At 40.5% G+C, this 17,119-nt stretch overlaps 1 protein-coding gene across 4 annotated transcripts in view; it reads left to right on the plus strand.

Annotated features, from left to right (window-relative positions):
• Window positions 1-17,119, plus strand: part of SULF1 (sulfatase 1) — a 125,422-nt gene that overhangs the window by 522 nt on the left and 107,781 nt on the right. For 3 of the 4 annotated variants that reach the window (XM_015855714.2, XM_015855711.2, XM_015855712.2), the window contains exon 2: window positions 962-1,089. The gene's annotated coding sequence lies outside the window, so the exon portion shown is untranslated. The remainder of the gene's footprint in view (window positions 1-961; window positions 1,090-17,119) is intronic. The other variant, XM_015855713.2, reaches the window with a different exon arrangement.

Consider the following 17,119-nt stretch of genomic DNA (forward strand, 5'->3'; position numbering starts at 1 on the left):
TTTTTTTTTTTTTTTTTTTTTTTTTTTTTTTCTCCCCCCCTCTCTCTTTTCCTTTCTCCTTCCCTCGGAGGAATGCTAGCACGGCACACTTGTCAAAGCCAGTTGTGCTGCCTTCTCAGTGCTGCTGTTGTGCGTCTGACAGATAGCAGCGAGCGCAGCCCGATGCTCGCTGCCCGCAGAGCTCACGCCCAGGTCCCGCTGAGGAAGGTGCACGTTGGGAAAGCTCTCCCGGAGCTCTGCCCCTCCCGCACACACGTGCGGACCCCGGTGCTGCGTGGTCGGGCGGTGGGGGTGAGGAGGTGGATCGCAAGCGAGGGTTTGTTCGGTTTGGAGATGTTCGAGCAGGGTAGCAGCCCGTCTGCGGCTCAGCTGCGAGGCAAATAGTGTTTGGAAAGTGAGTTTGAGATGTCTGTAAAGTTTGAGGACTCCTTTATAGAGAGCTGGCGGGGGCTTCTGCTGGTCGGTTTGGTTTACACATGGGCTTAAAGGCGGGAGAAAATCGGGAAAGTAAGGAGAAGGCAGCGCAGAGGGTAATGCTGCAGCAGGGCAGATGGATGCAATTCATTTGCAGATCTGTCTGTGGAAGTTTTACAAGTCATTGCAAACTAAGTAGCATCCCTAGAATGGATCATTAAAGTCTCGCTGTGTAGATTCTGAGCAAATGATCTGAAGTGTTAATTAAATGTAAGGAACAAAATGATGTTTGAGAAGGGAGAGGGGGAGAAATGCAAGGAGAATTTAGTTATGGAAACACTGTGCTATCATTTTCACAGAAATTAACTGCTAAATTCATTGATGGCTGCACAGGGAAAGCCCAGCAACCGAGGCGAGAAGTCAGAAATGCTATCTCTGGACTATATCAACTTTTAGAGTGTTAGGATGCTCTTGTTGTTTTACCCTGAGGATGGGCTATTGGCCGTTTAAGATAAATCATTTACTGTGTCTATGTCTTCCTGTGCAGAGCAACAACCTGATTTGTTTCTTCGCACTGTAACAGATCTTCACACTGACTCACACATACCTGTGTGTCCATGAGTTACTGACCTCCTACTTGTGAAGGAAATCTCACACTCTCCTCACTGCTTGCAGGTGAGATTTTCTGTAAATAATGCTGTATATAATGTGTGCTGAAATGAGATCTGTGTAGTAGGCTGAGCATGGGGATTTATAGCTGGTGCTTTGGGATTTTGGCATTCAGCTGTGTAGCGATGCCCATAAAACCATGTTTCAAGTTGCACATGGAGTTTTGTCTGAAATCAACTCTTTCTCTTTGGCCCCGTTACAGATTGGTCTTGGCCTGTATATTCAGATACACTCTTCAGTAAGAGTAGACACAGAAGGCACCCACAGCAGTTCCAAACATAAAGTTAAGTCCTTAATGAGGCTGCATCAGTGCTTATGTGAAGAAAAAAAAAAAAAAAACTATTTTTTTTTCTCAGTCTACTCTTTATCGCTGGAAAAAGTGATGGAAACTTTACAAGTTTCCAAAAATACAATAAAAAGAAAGAAATCAAAACCAACCAATCAAGCCCCTCTCTCTGCGACTCTGCATTAAAGCCTTTTATGCCATGTGCATTGAATTTCTCCTTTTCCCTCTTCCCAGCCTGTCTTTGAGAAGCCCATAAGCCAGCTGCAACATGCAGAACTTCAGTCATCCAAGCAGGATAAGGTGCAGCACTGAAGTGCTGTGAGATGTTCAGTCTGTGCTGTCACAGCCCTCTCTGTGGGCACTATCAGGCCGTAGATCACATCTTCTATAAGAAAACATATTTTTTCCAGAAACTGGATCTCAAACTGCTCGTGCCCATCACGTAATTGTTTCAATGGAGAAAAAAAAAGTAAAACCCAACAACTAAGTTTCTCTAGCACTGCCAGAAAATCCTACTGAACTAGGAACAGCAAATCATGTTTTTCCTTCCTTTATAATGATGGGGCTGTTTAGAAGACAATGCCCACAGGGCAGTCCAGCTTCTTGTCAAAATGTAATCTACTGTTCCAGATGGTAAACATTCAAAGACATATTTATGGTGACTTCTACATACCTGCCTTTGACATTGGCTTTTTTTTTTTTTTCTTCCCTGAGAGCACTTGTGCTGGGTACACACATGAAGTTCCCATTAGCATCCCAGCAGCTGTAAAAGTGTTCAGAACTCTCAGAGATGTTCCTCACGGTGAGATAAAAGTAATCTGAGGGAGAGATCTGAGACCGGTGTGACTTTAGGAGATCCATGATATGCTCAAGGTTAAAAATTCCAGAGGAACAAAAAGATCCGTAAGCTGTGTATGAAAGCTGTAAGATGTTCTCATTGCTGCTAATTCATCTCTGTTTGATTGGGAATGCTGAACATACCAGGCATGTCTGTACTATCAACTGTGTTTGTGATGTGGGGGAATCTGTACTGCACAAAATGTGGTGGGTTTGTTTTTCCCCCAGGTTTCCCCTCTGCTCCCACACTGTGGAAGCACAGCATCATAGAATGGCTGAGGTTGGGGGGGACCTTTAAGATCATGGAGCTCCAGCCCCCTGCTGTGGGCACTGGTGACCAGATTGGTACTGATCATCTTCATAGAAATGTTTCCAAAGTGACACCTTTTTCCCCCCACTGCTCTGAGCAGTGAGACAGAGACCAAGAAAATGTTTTCCAGTCTGAGTGTGTTCTGCCCTGAATTGTCTTAATTATGTGTCAGTTTATTGCTTGTCAGGGGCTTCCTCGGCACGTTATAATCAAGGTGGGTGAGCTTGTTCCATCGTATTGCATGACTTCAGTTTCTCCTCCTTGGCGTGACTTTTTGGCTTTTCATTGGATTTGTCTTAGAGAAAAAAGAAATAATTATGATCGGGGTAATATAAACTTAAAAAAAAATATGGGTAAGTTTCCAAATGGTGTTTAAATACATCTTCAGAAAGTAGTCAATATGTGTGGTCATTAGGGAAAAACGCATGTAGGGAACCTGAAGTGTCCCAGAGACGGCAAGGATTGGTGTGCAAACGATAGTAACTGCATTAAAAATGCTGTGATATGAGGGACAGCATTTCCAAATGTGGAAGGCATTAGAAAAGCCCCACTCGATGGAAGTTGGATAGAGATGGAAAAAATTGTTTAGAAAGATCTGCAAATTCTGTTCTGCCGAGGTCACTTTGTTGCAGCCTATTTGCTGTTTTGCAGTTGATTATCTGGCTTTTTTTTTCATTCTACATGCCTCATTCAGTGCTAGGTGTTGGTTTGTGCTGTTTGAGTGCTGTGTAACAGCAGGCTCACTCTCATCCAGGAAGGCCAGACATTGGTCTGGGTGTGATGAGTGCACTGGCCTCCATGATTTCCTCCTCTCTGGGCTCTGGGGATTTGTATTTGAGTGGGAAGGCAGACTGATGTGATAACAATTGAGAAAGCGCCTTTCTGAGTGCCCTGAGAGCTGCAGCCTTCAACAGAGAAGGGGGTCCCGTGACAGCTCTGCAGTGACACAGACAGAATCCAATTAGTGGCCACTCCTGCTGGTGATACGAGATCACTCCTAAAAATTTTCCGCCATTGCCACTCTCATTGTAATCCCATCCACAATACCGATAATGGGATCACAAGTGTGTTTTCGGAAGGCCTGTTTAAAATTTAACTACTATCTGAGGAGGTTTTGAGGATGTGAGATTAAAGGCACTGAATGGCGCAGCTCACACAGAGCTACGTGACGTGCATGTCACCCCGCAGCCACTTCTCCTGTGTTATATCTTCTCAGCACCTCTAACACAGAGCTACACAGTTGGGTGTCAGGGGTGGATGTACATGATGAGTATTCCATTGAGTCACACTGTCTCTGCACTGTGGTTACCTGTGGATCTCCGCAGCATGAAATGCAGCAGGAGATGGGAGATGACACCATCCCCTTTTGCTGTGCTCCTTCAGTGGCAGCAAGTCATCTTGTTTCTTCCTTAAACAAGTCCTAAACCACCTTCACATCTGGACGGCAACCTATTATTTGCTTCCCAACTCCCCCCTCCTCCCCCTCCCCCCCTTTTTTATTTTTTGCAGCAACACAAATTCTTATCTAGACTTTCCCTACCTTCATTGTTTCCATATAATCAGAGTCACTCTGGTCTTGCCAAGCAGGGCACACAAGATGCTGTTGGATGCTTGTAGGACACCCTAAAATGGAATAACTCCTAATGCCTCCACCACTGTTACCTCAGAGTGAAGCACAGTAATGTAATGAATTACCAAACCAGACAGCGTTTAGCCTATAGCAGAATCATTTTAATGTATTTTAAGTTCGTAAGTGTAATCCTTTTGAAAGCCTCTCTAAGGTCTTTCCCTGATAAGATGAATTTTTTTGTGTCATAAAACCTTTATTTTCTGAGGAAGTAGTATTTGATTCACCTTCTGGTTTGTGCAGAGCACACAGCTGTTTTGGTATCAGTTATTTCCCAGAACTTTAATTTCCCCTTCCTGAACCTGTTTAAAAGATTTGGTGAAGTCTTCCTTGCTGTGAGTGCTCTATCAGTGTTGGAGCTCTGAGCCTTCCTGGTCTTAACCATCACTGATGGTTTGGTTCTAGTAAAACATTTCAGCAATAGATGTCCTCTTTATCCAGGAGTTCTCCACTACTTTCTTAACATCTTGCTTTGAATTATTTTATAGCAAAAACCTGACTCAGAATGTTACCTTGTAATTGTTATTTTTCCCTCCAGAGATGGTAGTGCAGGTGAAACTTCAAAATGTTCTTTTTTCCACCACATTTATCACAGACCAGTATGACAATACCATTGCTTATTCTGGAAGATTGCTAGATGTGGTTCCGTGCTGTTTAGTAGAGCAGTGCTAGATTTTACACAGAATAATTCATGGAGATTCTAAATGAAAGCAAAACACTGAAAATCAATCATTTCATGTTTTGTTTTTAAAAAAAGTAATCTCTCCCAATATCGTCTGAGAATAATTATGGCATTCCATGTTGCCATCTCTCTATAATGTGACTCTACTGCATCCTAGCAAAGAGAGATGCTGTTCCACAGCAGCTGTATTTTTGTGATGCTTCCCGGGAGGTGAAGTCTGTTTGGAAAGCCCGCAGAGAAAATGGGAAAACCTTTGGCACAAGAGTTCTGGAGAATAAATGTAACAGGGAGCTGAAAAGAGGGATTGTTTTTCTGAAAAGCATCCATAAAAACAGAACAGTGGTCTGTTCCAGTATTGTAATTGCAATGCGCCAAGATGTTCATTATTCTAGCGTGTGCACTGTCTTGTCTGTTTTCACTTACAAAGAGAAAAATGTGTTACCAAGCCCATAAATGTCTGCAGAACTGCCAAGTCCCCTGACTTTTATCAGTAGCCTCGTGATATTTAGCCTCCTTTGTAAAGCGTCAAGTGTTAGGGTCAAGATCTGACGTGAGAAGTTCACATCTCTCCTTCCTGATTTTTATATATAATCCTGGTAGCTGCTGAGGAAGCTGACCTGCATCCAGCTCCAGAAAAGTGGAGGAAACTAACGGGAATCCCAAATCTTGCTATGTGAACAAAGAGGGTTTGTGTATATTACTCATGGTGATTAAAAAAATTACCTGAGGTTTGCTGTAATCAAATTCCCCTTGGTATTTCTGATCATCTATCTGATAATTCCCATTTGGTGGAGAGGTTTTATTGCAGCAGAGGGTGAGGCACCTTGACTACGCTTGCTGCCCTGGAGAAAACCATCCTCAATTCTCCTACCTCTGCCTGCAGGTGTGCGTTCCCTTCTCCCTTGTGCCAGGACTGGCGCCTGACTCACCACCCTATGAGCTCACTGAATCATTGGGAAGCTGCTTTTGCTGCCGGTTAGGTGAGCTGATTCAGCTCAGCAAGCAGACAGACAGCTCAGCATCCAAGCAGGAGCTGGTGGCTTGGGATGAAGGGCAGAAACATGGTCACCACATGAGAGGTGTGTGACCATACCTGGTGACTCTCACTCTACATACTGGGATGCTGCATCTGACTGTGGGAGAGTGCCTGATAACAGACGTGTCAGCATGGTGATGAGCAGAAGGCTCTGCGTGCATGTTTTTGATGTAAGCATATCCATTTTGATGGAGAAAATTGCTGCAGAGTGACTCAGAAGACAGAAAGACCCTGCTTGCTTTTTTTTTTGACAATTTAAATAGATAAATAATCTTTGGAGAGAAATTAATAAGAAGCACGGGGGAAAAAGGTAAATGAATGCAAACACTTGCCTAGCTACTGCTTTAAAAGGATTAATGAGATACAGAGGGTGTGATCCAGTCTGCACGGCTAGGGCATTTGAGGTGCTTCTGACTGTTAAATACTTTTAAAGCAGACACATAAAGGCAGACACTCTCTCTAATCAGTGAAGAGAGTCCCTCTGAAGGCCTTCAGGCATTTTAGTTAGGCTGACAGGATTTCCTTTTAGAAACCTTCAGAGACACCTACCTCTTTCCATTGCATGTGTAGGAAATGGAGCTTGTCCACTTATTTTTACCAGGGTTGCCTAGGAGTTTAAGCTGGAGGGACTTCATACCACCTTCAGTGACTTGGTTGATCCACAGATGAGTGATGATATGGATAAATACTGTGTTTGAACAGCCATGAAATAATTGCTACAGCATCTTTGCCGGGCATTTCATACACTTTCCACAAAAGAAAGCATGAAGTAGGTCTCTCATTTGAACAGCAGGAGCTGTGAATTGCTTGAAGAGTCTATGACACTCAATTTAGATAAATGATATTGAGTACTCCTTAGCAAAGTTTGCTGTGATAGGACAAGGAGAAATAACATCAAACTGAGAGAGGGGAGATTCAGACTGGATATGAGGAAAAAGATTTTTACAATAAGAGCGATGCACTGGAACAGTTTGCCAGAAGATGTGGATGTCCCATCCCTGGAGACCTTCAATGTCTGGATGGGGCACCAAGCAACCTAATGTAACTAAGTATCCCTGTATCTAGGGAGTTGGACTAGGTGGTTTTAAAAGGCTCTTTCCAACTCAAATGATTCTGTGATTCTAGTGGCCATAGAAATGAAACTCAGAACTCATCCAGGGTGTCATCAGCTACACTGACAAGAATAATGCACAGCTTTTTCTTTGTCAATCATTTGAGTTGCAGAAAAAATGTTTGAAAAATCACCTGCTATTGTTACTTGAAGGAATAACTGAAGTTATTCAGAAGTCTTCTGAAGACTGGAAGAAGTTTAGGGAGATCAGAGGTGTTTCTGGGGCCTGCAAGCACTAAAGGTATCATGAGGAATGGCAGATAGGCCTGCAGGTCTTATATCTGTGCCCGATGTTGGACAAAAAAATGGAAGAAAGACAATGAAAATCTTAAAAGGCCCCATATCCGTATTTCTGGATGCGGCTATGCTTACTTTTTTGAGAGTTACCACCCACTGACTTGGCTGTTTTAAGGCACGACAGTCAAAAATTAGAAAACAGCAGCACAATAATAAACAGAACATGCTGTAAATAATCAGCACAGGATACCTTTTAACTATTGCTTTTTTCAGGGACTGTGGAAGTTCTAATGAAAGCGGATTTCAAAATAGTATTTGGTTTTCAGTAACTTGCTAGTGATGAGAAACTATACATTAAGTCAGTTTACTTGGTCATTTTTAGGAAAATTTCCCCTGTTGTCATTCCTTACTATTCTAGTGAATAAAATAGCTGTAACATCTGAATTTGTGGATGTATCCCTAATAAAACACATGAATTTACCTTGGATTGTTGTAATCTATTTTATATCTAGAGCCAATTTATGAACTGAGACTGTAACATTATCTTTTTGGCCACAGTACTGTAGGATTTAAGGAGACCGTTACCATAGTTAGACCAATAAAAATGTTCTGAAGCTAACCCATGTTTATCTGCCAGGCATTCCAGTAGTTTCTTTTATCTCTGTATCTGTAGAAGGTCAGCATTTCTTATCTCACTGTAAACTTCAATCTATTGCTGGCATATAGGCTCACAGAGCAAGACTTCCCATGCTCTGCTGCTCTTCAAACTCCTAAGAGCAAAAGGTTGCTGAGTTTGTTTCTTGATCTTCTTGGTATGGAGAATTCCTCTAAAACGTGAGCCCTCTGAAGTGGGGAATGGTAAAATGAAGAGAGGATGAAGGATATATAGTCAAGGATTGCCATACTCCTTAGAAGAATAACAAATATAGAAGGATGTGCCATCACAGAAGTGCTGAAACAGGAACATTGCCATTTTAAATTTTCTGCACCCTATGCAGTTCAAAACCTATTTTCCCTGGCACTAACTTGCTCTGCAAATTTTTCTTTTTCTCAAATTCAAGGTTTCTTGCACCTCAGCAATTTGTGAATGCAGTGTAACCATATCTCAGCAAACAGGTCCATGTTACCGGGACTCATTTTGATCTTGGATACTATGGGTACTTTTCATATAAAAAGCTGTCTGTCAAATCCTGTGAATCCTTTTGAGTGTTGCCAGGATGGACTGGAGAAGCTAGGTAAAAGAAAGGCCTGGTTAGCTAGAACAGAAGTCCATGCTGTCTTGGATGTTGTACAACTATCATGACTACCCTAGGATTGTCTGTTTTAGCAGTGTTAGGGGCACATGTTTAAGCCTAGAGAATTCGCCATCAGCTGTACAGCATGAACAGCATGAGCAGCATGAGAAGACCATGCATGCTTTGTGTATTTCTCCTTTTGTGTGACAGAAAAGAATCTTTGATTCGTATCAGAAACCTATGGAGCTTTTGCAGGTAATCATGTGCTGAGAAGCCTGAACACATCCCTGACTGTGTCCTGGTATAGCTGTTTTCTGCATACTCTACACCAGCAGTGCCAGGATGAGTAATGCTTCTGCTGAGAACTGTCTACTTCTCCCCCGCTCCTGCTGATTGCTAGTGGAAGTGCATGCACACACTTCAAGGGCTCCAGTGCAAAGTACAGTGCAGAGCAGACCTTTAATTTGAGACAGGAATATTTGCTCTTCGATCATAGACAGTTCAGATACCGAGCAACATGTCCTACATTTATTGCACTAACACTGCTCTACACCATAGCCTTAACTGAACACCAGTGCTACCACGACAGCAGAAAAGAAACACAAACATGTGGAGCAACAGTGTGTTGAATCTAGTAGCTGTGAGCTATTCACTGGGGTTTTTTAGTATTCAGCCACCAACAGCTGCCAGAACTGCCACTTCCCTAGCCTGCAACAGAAGAATGTGCCGGGCTTTTCAGTTTGGAATTGATCTCAGTAATGCGTCTGGGTATTTATGGGTCTGGGTGTTTTTGAAGTCATACCTTGCTGTCAAACAACTCATCTTTAAAAAAGCTGTTACAGTTAGTTTGGATGAGAGCGCAACACAAGGCAGTGCACATCTCCAAGAATGCCTCACCTCAAGTCTTCCAGACACCTTGCTGAGTCACATCTGGCATGAAATGAGGAAATGCTGTCTCTGCCCTTATCTTCAAAGCTCTGCATGTACCACTCATTGTTTGAAGAAGATTTTGCCCTGCTTTTCATGAGTTATTGACGTCTACACTTCACAGGAACTATGTTATTCTGTAGTGGAGGATGAAATTTCAAGTGGGCAATAAATTGCCATTCTGATCCTATAGATACGAGCATTTCCAGTAAATCTGTATGGATAGGCAACTTCTAAAGTAGACAAAATTGGAATTTGAATCATGGCTGGTAGATCTCTCTAGGAAATATTAACCAGATTTGTCAAGTAGCAGATGGAAGGAAAACCCATTCTCTCCCCTTCATAGTTTGCCAATGCTTCTTACACACTGGATCAGTTGACTCATCTACATTTCATCCTGCTTGGAGGTATACCTAGCTCTTCTTTCAGAAGATATCCTGAGTGCAAATGTTGCATAATCGAACACTTCTAAGGCATTTAGCATATACTAGACCTTACTGTGCAATACCTACATCTTAGCTGCTGTAATGGACACAGGGAGCTGATGGTGTTAAAGAGGAACTAGTCTGTTTCTCAGTAATTTGGAGCTACAGCCAAATACCTTGATTTTAGTTCTACTTTTTTGTAACACTGGAAGAAAGCTTTTTCTTCCTTAGAAGTCTCATGTAAAATAGAAGACTTCTACTATGGCTAAAGCCATATACACCCTGGGATCTATTCAGTTTACAGTACGTGGGATGGAAGATTGCCTTGGGCACACGCGTTATGTGATTTGCAAAGGCTGGAGGTATTACTTCTGCCGTTTCTCATGTGTCCTTCATATTTGTATTCCTTTTGTATACAGTATATACACTGTTTTCCATTTATTCTTTTATTTTTGTTTCTCCTACTTCAAGTCCTTATGTTCAGTGCTGTCAGGAAACTGTTCTAAATGAAAATGTGGGATAGTTTTAATGAATTAAAGCTGAAAGAACGTGAGCTTAATATTTTACATAGAAAATGTGCTCTGTTCTGTGCCCTGCTTAAACACACTGGCTTTTTTTAGACCTTTTCCTTGGTGAAGGTTAAGTGGGAAATATTTTGGCTGCAGCCTTTCTAGCTTAAGCAGAAAGACTTTCCATAGTTCAGGTTTACATTCTCTACTATGGTTTTCCTGAATCAAAATTGTTAAACTGAAATGAATAGCTTGTGGCAATGATGATGAAGTACCAAGCCCTCATCTCTCATGTCCCTAGCTCTATTTTGCTAGTGATGATTTTGCCAGTTCTGTTGCTGAACAATTCTCAGCAGCAAAGCTCAGTTTGGTTAATGGGTTCCTTGCAAGCATTTTCCCTGTTGGTATTAAGAACAGATGTAAAGAATTCTTACATTTGCACTGTATGAACATTGATTTCATTGCTTCTGCAAAAACCTAGATATGTTGCCACATTTTCCATCTGTATCAGGGCATCTTTTGTGCCTGCTGTAACATACATGGGGTGAGACAGATTGTTTTCAACTACTGAGGGTGCTATTTGCCTGTCCCGCTTGCTTCAAAATCCCTTGGCAGTCTGCCTGTTAAAAGAGTTTCAGAGGATCAATGTCCTCAGGGCACTGCTGCCTTTAATGGAAAGGTTGTGGTGTTCTTCAGTTGTCAGGCTCTTGAGAGGGATAGAGTGAGGTCTAAATCTCTCTCTTGCCCTCAGTGCCAGTAGTACCCATTGCAAATTATTTTAGTTTGGGATGTCTCCATTTGTTATGCCACAGCAAATTGTGCTTGACACCACAGCATGCAGAGATGCAGAGACAGTGGTAAGGGCTGACCTGTAGTGCAGGGAGCGAAAGCCATTGTTTAACCTCAAAATTTATTTTGGTTTAGTTCTCAGTTTAATCATGCCACTTCTTCCTTCGTAGAATGCAATCATGATTTTAGTCCTATGTTCTCCATAAATAATTTGAATAGAGATGCTCAAATCAATTCCTTAGCTTTGTCAAGAATAAGGAAAGACATAATTCCTGTGACAAAAAGATACTCTCAGCTAAGCTCCAACAACCAAATTCAACTTCCCATGTTTCTGCTGGCCCATTGCTCCCTCCTGCCTAGTTCCAAATGATAGCCCTCTCAATGAGATCCACTGTTTCCCCCAGTTTGGTGTCATCCTCAAATACCATAACAGTTTTTATACCTCCTTTTCGTTTACAGATGATGGCTTGTTTTGCTTAAACACTTGGTGCATTCAGGCTGTCTTTTTCATTATTGTACTTTGAATTAGGTTTTATTCTTGACTTTTGTTTTAAGGTTGTGTTCTCAGTGGCTCTGAGTAGACTGGATATTTACAAAAAGCTATATGTGAAAGTAACCCTATGTTCCAGTTAGTAATTTGTCCCTTCTATATGTAGTTGTTCCTAACTCACATTTAAATACTTCTTCCTGTCATAGGGAGCTGCAGGACAAATATTTTTTCCAAAATATATTCGTAAGGGATGGTCCTCTTCCTGTTATTGGCCAGTCTATGTCTGTTGCAGGAGACACTTACAAGAAGATCTCTTTCAAAAAAATCTACTTCCAGTTCAATGGGATTCTGTGTAGCCCAACCAACACAGCGCTGAATGCTACTCTTTAATAGGTGTAAGCTAAAACCATGAAGGATTTTTGAGTTTAGCCTTTATTTTCAGATTTGGATTGTTATTGTCCTTCACGTAAGTTTGAGAAAATTTTAACTGAACCTTGTCATTCCTGAAATAAATCAGTTTCAAATGACTACAGACCATGGACTAAAGCCCTGAAAATAAACCTATAGGATTTTGCATCTCTTCTCATTAGTAGTGTTGTTCCCTCTGAGATCCTTACTGCTCTTTGACAGAATTGGCAATGCTCTTTTCTCATCATCTTGAAGTGACTCCCAAAACTTCATTGTTGATTCTCAGTAGTGGTGGTTCTTATGTGCCTCTGTAACTTTAGAACTGCTAATTAAATAAAATCCAATTTTAGTTCAGTGTACTTATTATTTTGATGCATGTATTGTCCTTACACAGCTGCTTTTAAATTCTGTTTGTTGCAAGGTAAAGTGTTAGGTAGCTGTAATTTATGAACTTGAAACATACAAAAAACAAAGCGACCCTAGTTCAGTGATTCTTCCAAGTAATTTCATTACCCAGTCAGTCTGGGATTTCTACCCTAGTTTGCCCATATGTACTTAGAAAGTTCCCTGCTGTCTGACCTTAAGAACTTCATGAATGGCACTGAACATTAACTTTGCTCAGTGCCAAGCATTCATCGAGCAACACGTCACTTCTACCAACCCATGGTAGTATTTTAGGAAATATAATTTTAATTTCTCCTGTCGCAGTTTTGGAGCAAAATATTTGAATTGCTTTTTTAGTGAGAAGGTTATTTGACTTCTAAGATCAACTGCTGACTCATGCATTATGCATGTGAGGTGACCACCTGCACCCTTCAGCTAGTTCTTGAATGTTTAGAGTGGAATACATATTTCCTGGTTTGAGCTATGTTTGCTGGAGTTTCACAGTGTGAAGGAAGAAGGGGAAAGGAGCTTTCACAGGTTTTTGAAGGTCTGGGGGAAAAGGGAAAACTTGTTTCTGATACTTGTATAAGGTCGAGCATTATAGATATTCAAAGTCACTTGAACTTCTAAACACTTACTTCTTAAAACCTGGTTACACTCTTGCTATTTCTGACTAATTCACTGAATTGAGTTGCCATAAAATATGATTTGATTCAGTTTTGATTCACTCTTGTTCACTTGTTCATCATCTTGTACTCATCTTTGTAGCTGTGTAGTTAAGCTACCACCCTAGAACCAATGTGCATGACCTCCCTCATCTGGCGGATGACTTGTTTCTGTAGCCATGCTTTTTCAACCAAAGAACTTTGACCAGAATAATTGGGCATCTCCAAGGACCTCATCAAGAGAATGATTTGTCTGTTTCTCAGCAAGATAATTTAGGCACCCAAGGTACGAGAAGACAGAGGTTTCCTTGCTAGGTAGTTAAGGCTTACTGTTTGCTCGCTAGGCTAGATGGCTCTGAAACTCAGTCTTAGATTCCTGATGTGCAATTTGGAGGATTGATACAGATCCTCATTTTGCATTGATCCATCACCACTGTTGCCTAGGGGAAGTTTCAAAAACATCCTTCCCAGCTGTAGCCCCATTAAACTTCTGGAGATTAGAGGTCCCATTGCAAATAAAGCTGAATGTGCTCCATGGCAACTCTTCAACCACACCAACCCATAGCTCTGCATGCTGATGTAAGTCAAAGTAGCCATATTTAAAGGTAATTAATATGTTAGGCTATAAACAAGAAACACTGGGAAGCTCTGCTATTGGAACAGACCTCCCACTCTGCTTTCTCTGCTAGAGGGTCTGTAACCTTGGCCAGAGATTGGACCATGGAACAGCTGGATGAGCTAACTTCTCTAATTAATGGAGTATGAATTGCCAAAAATCGTGTACCAGAGCCTTGAGCTCTACTGGTATCATTATATCGTGCTGTTCTCCATAATGTAATATTAAGGGAAGAGTGCTGATTCCCATTTTCCAGACTTCATGCTTCAGCAAAAGTTAACAATGTACAATACAAAATGTGAATGAAAGAAACTAAACCCAAGGATTTCATTTATTTATTTATTTACATATATATATATTTTAGGATCTAAAGAATCTTTTTTAACTATGAACTTTCGTAGTCCCTCAGATTGCTAGAAAAACTAGACATGTATTGAAAAACCTCTCCTCGGAAAAGAAGACTTAATGTAGTTGAAGCTTGACTCTAATGTAATTTAGCCTTAGTGAGTAGGACATGGAAAAATATTGTGTTAGTAAGAGCTAGTTCCACCATCGTGTTTTTAATAAGGGAAGTGAATGTTTGTTCTCTCTAAGTCTGGAAGGGGGTGTGGAGGGGTTGTGACAAGAGAAGCAAACCCCTGTATCCTGTGTTAGAATATTAAACTTGGCTTTTTCTCTTTTGAACATATTTTCGTTCAATAACCACCCACTTTTCAGTTTATGATAAGGACAACCTAATATATTGCACAGATACGAGAGAAACTGCAAGCTGTACAATTCAGCTGATCCATCAGTCTGTACATTTCCTGCTACTGTTATTAATCCAGCTATGCAATTATAGTAATATAGTATTTCAATTTTTTATTTTTTTTTTATTTTTTTTTTTTAAACTGAGAAACAACATTTCTTAGTATCCTGAGTTGAGAATGTAAAATCTGGGTGGACTGACAGGTCACCTTTCTGACTGCAAAAACAATTCCAACTGATTACTAAAATAGTGTTGCTTAAAGATAATGGTGTAGTAGATACAAATTCATCCCATAATTCTTTTAACCTCAGTAAATGTGTTGCAAATGTTTAGCGTCTTTTGTGGTAACATAAAGCAGAAGTCTTAATTAGTCTAAACAAAACAAATACATAGGAGAGTTTTTAAGTGTGTTTTCAATTTCAGAAAAAAAACTCTCATAAATTTGCCTTATTTCTTTTTTCACATCTTGAATCAGTTGCAAGCAAATATGTTTGTATGTGTGTATTGTCCCCAAAGCACTGAGAGGGTTGTCATAGGAATATTATCTTTTTAGTTTACAGTCATGCTGCTCTTCAGTCACATTTCAGTCCATTAGAAGGAAAAAGGAAGACAGGGGGAACTGAAAGCACAACAGCTCTGCTCCAGACTTCAGTGGTACTGCAACCCTTAACAGAAGGCAGAGCTTAGTTGTTTGTATGGAATCATTTTGTGTTTCTTATTAAAAAACAAGCAAGCAAGCAAACAAACAACAACAACAAACCACACAACAAGATAACACAAAAGATTAATTATCTATTATTTTCTTTCACTTTTTTCAGATCAGAAAAGCAGAATCCAGCAAAAGTTTTCCTTGCCTTCTTCCTTGCCTTTGCTTCTTTCACTTCCCTAAATTACTCCTTAAATACTTAGGTTAAGGTCATCTTGCTTTTTGATTCACTGAATGTAGTGACATTGTTATTTATGTTCAGAAGATGATAAGAAGTAGTCAGATTTCAAGTCACAGTAACTTTTGTTATGTTAAGTGCTGAAATATAGGAAAAGCCTGCTTTATGAAACCTCTGAGTTATTTTTCTGTCTGGAGCAACCTTGTGTATAGTTTGTGTTTCTTGCTAACAATAAGTTTTATTGGCCTGCTGAAAAAAACAAATATGCTGAAACAGTGAGCCAAAAGAAGATGCTGCTGTTTTGTCATCTAAGAAAGCACATACGTTGTTTGAGGCTCATTAACCCACATCAAATCATCTAAAGAAGTTTCCTGTTTGACCTCTTCCTTCATGTATTTTCAGTACAGGTTAACAATTCAGGTCTGTCTTGGGCCTGCCAGAATCTCCCAAATACATAAACTGAGATAGACACACTATTAAATACATTAGATTACCTTGCAACTTGAGGGGTTATAGTGGTTTGAATAAAATGTTTTTTGGAGGAATAAGTGCCTGTCGGATTTGATCTATTGCAAGCAGATTCTGCCAGCTTTTGCTCATTCTAAGAAATATCCATAATATTTTCTTCTATTTTCCTTTGTGATTAATTCTGTTGAAATAGTTATCATGGGGAAATAATCATAGACTCACAGAATGGGTTGGAAGGGACCTCAAAGACCACCCAGTCCCAACTTTCTGCCATGGGCAGGGGTGGCACCAGCTCAAGCTTCCCAGAGCCCTATCCAGCCTGGCCTTGAACTTGAGGGATGGGGCACCCACAGTTTCTCTCCACTGTGCCAGTGCCTCACCACCCTCTGCGTAAAGAATTTCTTCCTAATGTCTAATCTAAATCTACTCTCTTTTAGCTGAGAGCCATTACCCCTCTCCCTCACTGCACTCCTTGATAAAAAGTCCCTCCTCAGCTTTCCTGTAGGTGCCCTTTATGTGTTGGAAGGCTGCTATGCTTCTTCTGTCACAATCAAATCTTCTGGGGAAATCCAAATAAGAATAGTTGAAAATTGAATGAAAGTGGCCTGCTGTATCACAGCTAAATTGATACTTTTCTGGATTGTTTGATTGATTGACTGATGTTATAACATTTATATCACCTAGGCTTTTTTTCTAGTTTACTACTCTACGTTTAATGACCAAATTTTAGCTTTGTTTTCTACTTAGAAGCGGAATTTATCCTTTTTTTCTTTTCAAGTGTAAGAGCTTTATTCATTTTTAAACTGGCTAATCACTTGAGGCCAAATTGGAATCTATGGATGGTGGATTTCTACAATATAACAAAATAGCCTCATGTCTAAGGCGAACATATTTTCTCGAAATGTGGATCAAATTCTATGGACATTTTTAATCATATCTGCTGAAGTCATGATGATTGCAGGGATACATTTTATCATTCTGGTGCTGAATCGCCCCTTGCACATTCACCTTGTTGGTGATGGAGATTTTGTAATGACTCTTTAGCAGTAAGCTATAGAAGTCCTTCGGAAATTAGTCTGATGAGATAATCCCACTGAGTTATAAAAATTGCAAACCCATGAGCTCAGACTTAACCATCTGCATTCTGCAAATAGAAATAAATGTTGTACTGACCTACAAATCTGATCCTTTGGGGTTTTTTAACAATTGATTTTCCACTGTTTATGGCAGTACTGCTGCATGAGTGACAAAGTCACTTGAAATTCGTAAGTTGTGGACATCTTCATTGCTCTGTCTTCTGAATCTATGATGATCAAAGCTGGACAGTGTGACAGCAGTGCCAAACAGTGTGAGAGCTTTGAA

The sequence above is a fragment of the Coturnix japonica genome, chromosome 2, assembly GCF_001577835.2.
Source record: "Coturnix japonica isolate 7356 chromosome 2, Coturnix japonica 2.1, whole genome shotgun sequence".
NCBI classification, from domain to species: Eukaryota; Metazoa; Chordata; class Aves; order Galliformes; family Phasianidae; genus Coturnix; species Coturnix japonica.